The sequence below is a fragment of the Phasianus colchicus genome, chromosome 1, assembly GCF_987193195.1.
Source record: "Phasianus colchicus chromosome 1, bPhaCol1.hap1.1, whole genome shotgun sequence".
Taxonomy (NCBI): Eukaryota; Metazoa; Chordata; class Aves; order Galliformes; family Phasianidae; genus Phasianus; species Phasianus colchicus.
This window is the reverse complement of record NC_143436.1, coordinates 96,669,905-96,677,745: the sequence shown is the minus strand read 5'-3', so window position 1 is coordinate 96,677,745 and position 7,841 is coordinate 96,669,905.

Below are 7,841 nucleotides of genomic sequence, written 5' to 3'. Positions count from 1 at the left end.
TATAGAAGGCCACAGCACCACCTTTCTTTCCTCGTCTGTCCCTTCTGAAGAGCTTGTAGCCATCTATCACAGCACTCCAGTCATGGGAGTGGTCCCACCATGTTTTAGTAATAGCAACAAGGTCATAATTAGCCTGACTCACAATCGCTCCCAACTCTTCCTGTTTGTTGCTCATGCTGCATGCATTGGTATAGATGCGCTTCAGTCGAGTCATCTGCCTCATCTCTGGCTTAATCATCATTCTCCTAGGCTCATCTCTTGTGAGACCTGTTTTGTCCCCTTCCCCCTTTGTAGCTAGTTTAAAGCTCTTTCTATAAGCCCTGCTAGCTCCTGTGCTAGTATTCATTGTCCCCTTTCAGTTAGGTAGGTTCCATGGACAGACAACAGGCCAGGGGCTGAGTAAACTGCTCCATGATCAAAGAATCCAAAGTTTCTGGCTTGACACCAGCCTCCAAGCCAATTATTCATTGCTCGTGCTTTCCGATCCCCCTCGGTGTCCCTTACTCCCCCCCCTGAAGATATAGAGCAGAAGATTATTTGAGCTCCGCCCTAAATGCCTGAAATCTTTTTTCATAGTTCATAGATTTGTCTAATCAATTTCATCACTGCCCACCTGAATTACGGGTAATGGAAATCAGATGACCTAATCAGCTTAGGGAGCTTCCTGGTTATGTCCCTGACCTGAGCCCCAGGAAGGCAGCACACTTCCCAACGGCCAGGGTCAGGTCTGCATATGGGGCCCTCTGTTCCTCTGAGAAGGGAGTCACCCACCATGACCACCCTTCTTTCTTTCCTGTCAGAAGCAGTCTCAAGGCGTGGGGGTGACTGCCTCGCCCTAGGCTCTCTCCTAGGCAGATCCTCTCTCCTCTCCACTCACCTCCCCTTAAACTGGAACCTGTTGCTTAGATGGTACCCCGCTGAGATGGAACAGTCAAAACTCATATCATAGCTTGCTTTGTAGCCGATTCCAGTTTCATTTTCATAAAGAGCGGTTCAGACATATGGTTTTGTCAGAGTGCACAAGGTGCTGCAAACAAGTACTGCAACTTTCCTAGTGGGGACAGCAGGAGGACCTGCGGAAAGGTGGCATTATAATGCCAATCACAAGAGCAGTGGCTTTCCAGGTCACAAACATTCCCTGCTGAATACTAGAGAATACAAGGATTGCTATTCATTGTCCTCTTGCTTTCTTTCTGCTGCTTTGACTGACAAGGGAGAAGAAAAGGTGGGTTCTTAGTTTTTCTGACCCCTTTGCATAACTTCTGACAGTATTGCTCAGAACAGCAATGCTCTGGTTGAGGTGCTGCATGTTTTTTGTTTACAATACGTACAAGAACACATAGTTCAACAATAGCAAATCTAAGACCTTTCTATGTAAGCTAATGTTTTATTTGCTATCCTTAATAAAGCTTGATTTTTATTTGCTAAGCTAACTCTGTTTCAAAGCAATTTTCTTAATGTTTCTAATTCCTTGACTGAACTTTTGTTTTTGCTTCACAGAGAACACAGAATGAGAAAAGATCTCCTATGTCATCGTATCAAGCCTCTGGAAACCCCAAAGCCAGAAAATAAAATACTTCAACACAGAAAGAGATGCCAGACCGAAAGGAAGGATGCAAATTACAAAAGCATACGGCTGCTAAAATGTATTGGTTGGATAGTGTTCAGCTACACAGTGCTTGGATATTCAGGTAGAGATTTTCTGTGATACCAAAGAATCCCAGCTTTAAATCTATGCTTTAATAGATATGAATAAAGGATATGTAAGAAAACTGAAGGAATATTCTTGCTGATCAACATTACGACCCAGGGGGACATTGGAAGAATGCGTCTCTGTATACTCTGAACAAAGAGTGGATATTAGTTTTCCTATGTAGCAATTTTAAATTCTTCTTATCATTTAGTCCTTTCTGTATGTATTTGTGCTATTACATACTTTAGTGTATCATTGTAATCGGACTAAAAATTTGGACTATTAAAATGTTAAAACATGAATTGGACTAAAAATATGTGGGTTTTTTTTTGCTTCACATAGATTGTGTGATTTGAATGCAGTGTATTAACTATCAACTGATAGCAACATATGTTTTAGTGCAGGGTATCTCCTTCATACTCTGCTCTGTTTTCTCAGATGAGTTGACATTTGTAAATTACTCCTTTCTACTATGGTTCAACAGTTAACAGTAAACAGCGTAACCAGTACAATGCTAACTTATCTGCTTCTATTACTGCAACTGCATGACGTTGGTCTGGTTGGCTAAAGAAATGAATGAATATCTGGAGATTTCTAAGTCCTTACTTTATATGTCAAGGTTTTGGGAGGAGAAGATTGCTGGGGGTTTGTTTGCTTCTAACTGTCATTGATTAATTTTTATTTTTAGAAAAAAAGAGAAGTGAAAAGATGGAAAGTGCCTACCTGAGAACTACTGAAGCAAACTTGGAAATTTCAAAGATGATGTTTCATTTATCTTCTATCTGAGACAAATGCACTCATTCAGCTTAATGCTTATTAGTACCACTATAGGGCACATACAGGAAATGCAGCATAAGATTTGATTATTTTATTCTACTTATGGACTGAATACTAAATCTACACAAACACAAAAATCCTTACAACAGAGTTGCTTTAAATTTTAATAAGACTCAGTGAATAGACTGAATAAATTATTGAATGCATGCAGCCACCCAGGACACAGGAAAGAGAGAGAGAGGGAGATAAAGAGAGAAATGGTTACTAGTAATAAAAGAAAAGTAGCAATCCCAAATATGACAGGCAGACAGTTGGCCACATTTTCTTCTTTGACTTAAGAAATGGACTATATAATAAAGAAAAAATATTAAATTCACTCAAGAATATTTTCAGATTTCAGAAATACAGCTTTCTCTGTGGAAAAGCTGAAGGATATATGCGTGTGTACATACACTGATTACAGTGTATGTACACACACATAAAAAAATGTACATGTGTGTGTACAGCTTAACTCTACAGGAAATATTTTGATCTCATTCTCCAAAGTGTCAAGTTTCATGGCACTTTGAAAAAAAACACAAAAACATCTTTCTACCGAGGCAGCATAGAGCCAAATAATGTGAGGAACATCACCAAAAAATTAGTTGTTCATCTCATACTGTCTTTATTTGGACAGCATAGTTAGTAATATTTCTTCTAGCAAACAGTTCATTGAACTTTACTTTCAAATAGAAGAGAAGTGATGACAAGCTTTTATTTAAATTCCTATAAAGAGAACTAATTAGAAACAATTTACTTAAATTCCTCCTAAAGCTATGGATCACTACAAGCAGTTTTAAAGAAAAAGCACTGGATCCATACTTGGCAATTCATAGTACTGTCAAAGTGACAGCAGCAGGAATACTTCATTTATGTTATTTTCCTTAACCAAATTGTCTCCCTCAATACTACTTTCTGTCAAGTACTTGGCAACTTCAAGTACAGGATTGATAAAAGGAAACTATTATAAATGAGTTTTTTATTCTAGGGAACATTTCTCTGTAACAAATACACAAAATAATACAAAAATGCAAGGCCCTTTTGAGACTTGTTTTCTATGATTGTTAGCTGAAGAGTACTGGGAGGTTAGAACTCAGCATTTCATGAAGAGCTGTTTGAAATAAAGAGAAAAATGTGAGAATTTCTAGGAAGTTAAGGGCTCTAAGGGGAATGGATGCTCCAAGTATTTTGTTAAAACTTGTATTAGTGCATTATTAACAACTGTCACTATGCTGTAAGTCTGATCCCTGAAGACTCATCATTGTGCTTTCATAAAAGCAAAACACCTACCAATTTCAAATTATCCATGTTGGCATTTTTGCCTGTAGTGCAGTCATGGCACCTGGAGTAGTTCCCTAGAAATATTTAGATTCAAGATTTCAAATGTTATGAGGCTAATCTATGGCATAGTCTGAGTCAGTGAATAAGTTTAGTCTTTATAGTCATTCCCAAAACAAATTAGTCAGACAGACTCCTTAAAAGGCAAGTAAATATGGGAGAATACATGCTGGAAGTGAATTTTAAGCTCACAGTACTCAAGAATTTCATGAGACTCAATATTATCTTCTGAAGGAAAGAAAAGTATCACAAGTGGAATGTTTATATATATATATATATTTCCTAATGTATGCATTCAATATTTTTAGTAAATTAGTTGTACTCTTGGCAAAACGTCTGGATGCCAACAACTCATCAGAAAAAATATGTATAAAATTATTTTGCAAAATGTCTGAAGTCAAGAAAATTTTCTGTTGCTCATAGATAATGTATCAAGAGTAAAAAACTATAAATTGGTTAAATACATTATTTAATGTAAAATATATACACAGTTCTAGTCTACAAGTGAAGCTGAAGTAATATTTTTCAATTTGTGGGCAGTTCAAAAACAATCTGTGGTCTCAAAAAGACAGAATTTTTTAAGCTGATTAATTTCTCCTTGATAAAGTGTTTATAACTACTGAAATATGACTGTGTATAGATATACCATTTGCAAGACATTCTAGTAGCAAATTGACATGATATAAGAAAATGTGAAAATTCGTCTTTAAATCTTTCATAACATTTTTAAGAAGGCAAATTGTGTTTACTATCCAACTATTTCATGTAACTACACAGTATTCTCAAAGCCCTGAGTTGACAAGTGTGATTTCCTAAAAACACACTGTAAACATATATGCTAGGAGATGTACAAGGTCAACAGCTATGTGAACACTGGTGTTTTCCTTCTTCCTCACTAAAATCATCTCTCACTCCTAAATCTTCAACTAACAATCCTTCATCTCTAAAGATGTTTATTTGTATTCTAATATTTCAGAAGTTCCTACAAAATACAAAATAAAGTATTCCTAATGGAGTAAGCTTTCTTATATCTATAGCAAAAAACAAAGGAAAGGATTTAACCTTTTAAACTTTTTCATAACCGAAGTTTCTTAGTTTAGATCCAGTATTAGATCACAGAACTAATAGTGAACTTCCCTTCCCACACACATTAAAATAACTGTCTAATTTCTAAAACAGCTAAAAGAATATAGGTGAGTAGCTCTGTTCAATGCTAGAGTCAGTACTGACTATATATATATATATTTAAAATAATGAACTATAGTTTTAATAGGAAAAGTTGTTCATAACCAAATATTTTCCCCTTAAGACTCAAAAAAAAAAAAAAAAAAAAAAAAAAAAAAGCCATATCTACATTTCTTTTCCAAAAAAATACTTTGTAATTGAGACAGCTGTTAATATTATTATTTTTTTAACTAACAGAGTTTCATTTTTGATTCATTGAAGCTGTAATTTCACCATGACAATAAAAGCCCCTTTAATCTCCTAATTATTGGCCCTACACAGTGTTGTCCATTCCAGGCTTGGGACTTCAGAATTTTATGAAGCAACTTTACAACTGGGCAGAACTGAACATGACAATTCTCTTCCAGGCTGATTTTAAACTGCTAACTGTACATAGAATTGGCCAAAGCTTTCATAAAGTCCTGAAGAATTAGTGTTACCCATAGGTAAAAATAACTGAGAAGCAGAGATCCACAACAAACCTATTCTTCACACAGATTAAAAAGGTACAATATTCACAAAATATTTTTACATACTTTATGTATACATGTGTATATATATATATAAGCTCTTTTATATATGTCATAACAAACAAGACTCTAGCCCACAGAAATAGGTATGAAGGGGGAAGGGTACAAAATGAGGGCTGCTGGGGTTGAGCGGGTTGTTCAAGGGCTCATACCAAGCTTGATGGGTGAAGATGGTGGAGTACAAAGGGATGGAGGGGGGCAGGAGAATGTTGGGGATGCTGCTGTTCTAGGGGATCCTAGATCCTCTATAAAGGCGGTAAGATGGAAAGCCCAGCTGAAGTGACTTTATACCAATGCACACAGCCTGGGAAATAAGCAGGATGAGTTGGATACCATGATGTGCTTGGAAAGTTATGACCTTGTTGCTATCATGGAAACATGGTGGGATGACTCCCATAACTGGAATACCACCACTGAGGGATATTGGCTCTTTAGAAGGGGTAAGTGAGGTAGGAAGGGTGGGGGAGTTGCCCTCTATGTCAAAGATTGGATAGACTGTGAGAAACTCCCTCTGAGAAACAGTCAGAAACAGGTTGAGAACCTCTGGGTTAGAATTAGGGACGGGACTAACAAAGGCCAGTTGGTGATAGGTGTATACTACAGGCCACCTGATCAACAGGAGACTGTTGACGAGGCTTTCTTGCTTCAGATGCAGAAGGCTTTGTGCTCACAGGATCTCATCCTGATGGGGGACTTCAACTATTCGGATATCTCCTGGAAAGACCACACAGCCAGTTGCAAGAGGTCCAGGAGGCTCCTGGAATGCACTGATGATAACTTTCTAGTCCAGGTATTGGACAGACTGACCAGAAGTGAAGCATTTCTGGACCTGCTCCTCACCAATGCAGAGAATATCATTAAAGGCATTAAGGTTGGAAGCAACCTGGGCTGCAATGACCATACCCTGGTTGAGTCTGTGATCTCGAGGGATGCGGGCCTGGTGAAGAGTGGCATTAGGACCCTGAACTTTGGAACAGCAAACTTTAAGCTGTTCAACGGATTGTTGGCCAAGATCCCCTGGGATGCTGTCTTTAAAAACAAAGATGTTAAGGAGAGCTGGCTACTCTTCAAGGATGCCTTCCTGAGAGCACAATAGCTCTCCATCCCTCTGAATAAGAAAACAAGCAGAGGAGATAGGAAGGCAGCAAGGACCTGCTGGGCACGCTGAGGGTAAAGAAAGGTGTGTACAAGCTCTGGAAACAAGGTTGTGTCACCTGGGAAAAATACAGGGATGCCGTCTGGACTTGCAGATCTGGGATAAGGAAAGTCAAGGCGCAGGATGAACTGAACTTGGTGAGGGACGTGAAAAACAATAGGAAGACTTTCTACAGGTACATTGGCCAGAAGAGACAGGCCAAAGCGAGTGTACCTCCTTTGGTAAATGTAAAAGGAGAACTGGCTTCAACAGACAAAGAGAAGGCTGAGGTACTGAATGAGTTTTTTGCCTTGGTCTTCACTGGGGGCCAGCATTCTACTATTTCTCATGTGCCTGAGCCCTGCATCCTAAACCTCTAGGTGAGGACCGGGGCAGTAAATCCCTCCCACTGTAAGGACAGAGCAAGTCCGAGACTGCCTCATGAGACTGAACGTGTACAAGAGTATGGGGCTGGAAAGCATGCATCCCAGGGCTCTGCAGGAGCTGGCTGAGGTGGTTGCTGAGCCACTCTCCATCATATTTGAAAAGTTCTGGCTGTCAGGTGAGATTCCAAATGACTGGCGGAAGGATCACATCACTCCCATTTACAAGAAAGGGAGCAATGAAGACGTGGGGAACTACAGGCTGGTGAGTCTCACATCTGTCCTTGGAAAGATCATGAAACAGATCCTCCTGGACAACATTCTTGATCACATGAGGAATAAGCATGTGATCTGAGACAGCCAGCACAACTTCACCAGGGGAAGGTCATGCTTGACCAATCTGGTGGCCTTCTATGTTGGAGTGATGGCATTGGTGGACAAGGGTAAGGCAACCAATGTCAATTAGCTGGACTTGAGCAAGGCCTTTGACACGGTCCCCCACTGCATCCTTATCTCCAAATTGGAAGGATGTGGATTTGATGGGTGAACCACTCGATGGATAAGAAATTAGTTGAAAAGCCACAGACAGAGGGTGGTCATCAATGGCTCTATGTCCAGGTGGAGGCCAGTAACAAGCAACGTCCCACAGGGGTCTGTCTTGGGACTGGTGCTCTTTAACATCTTTATCAATGATATCAATGACAAAATCGAGTGCACCCTTA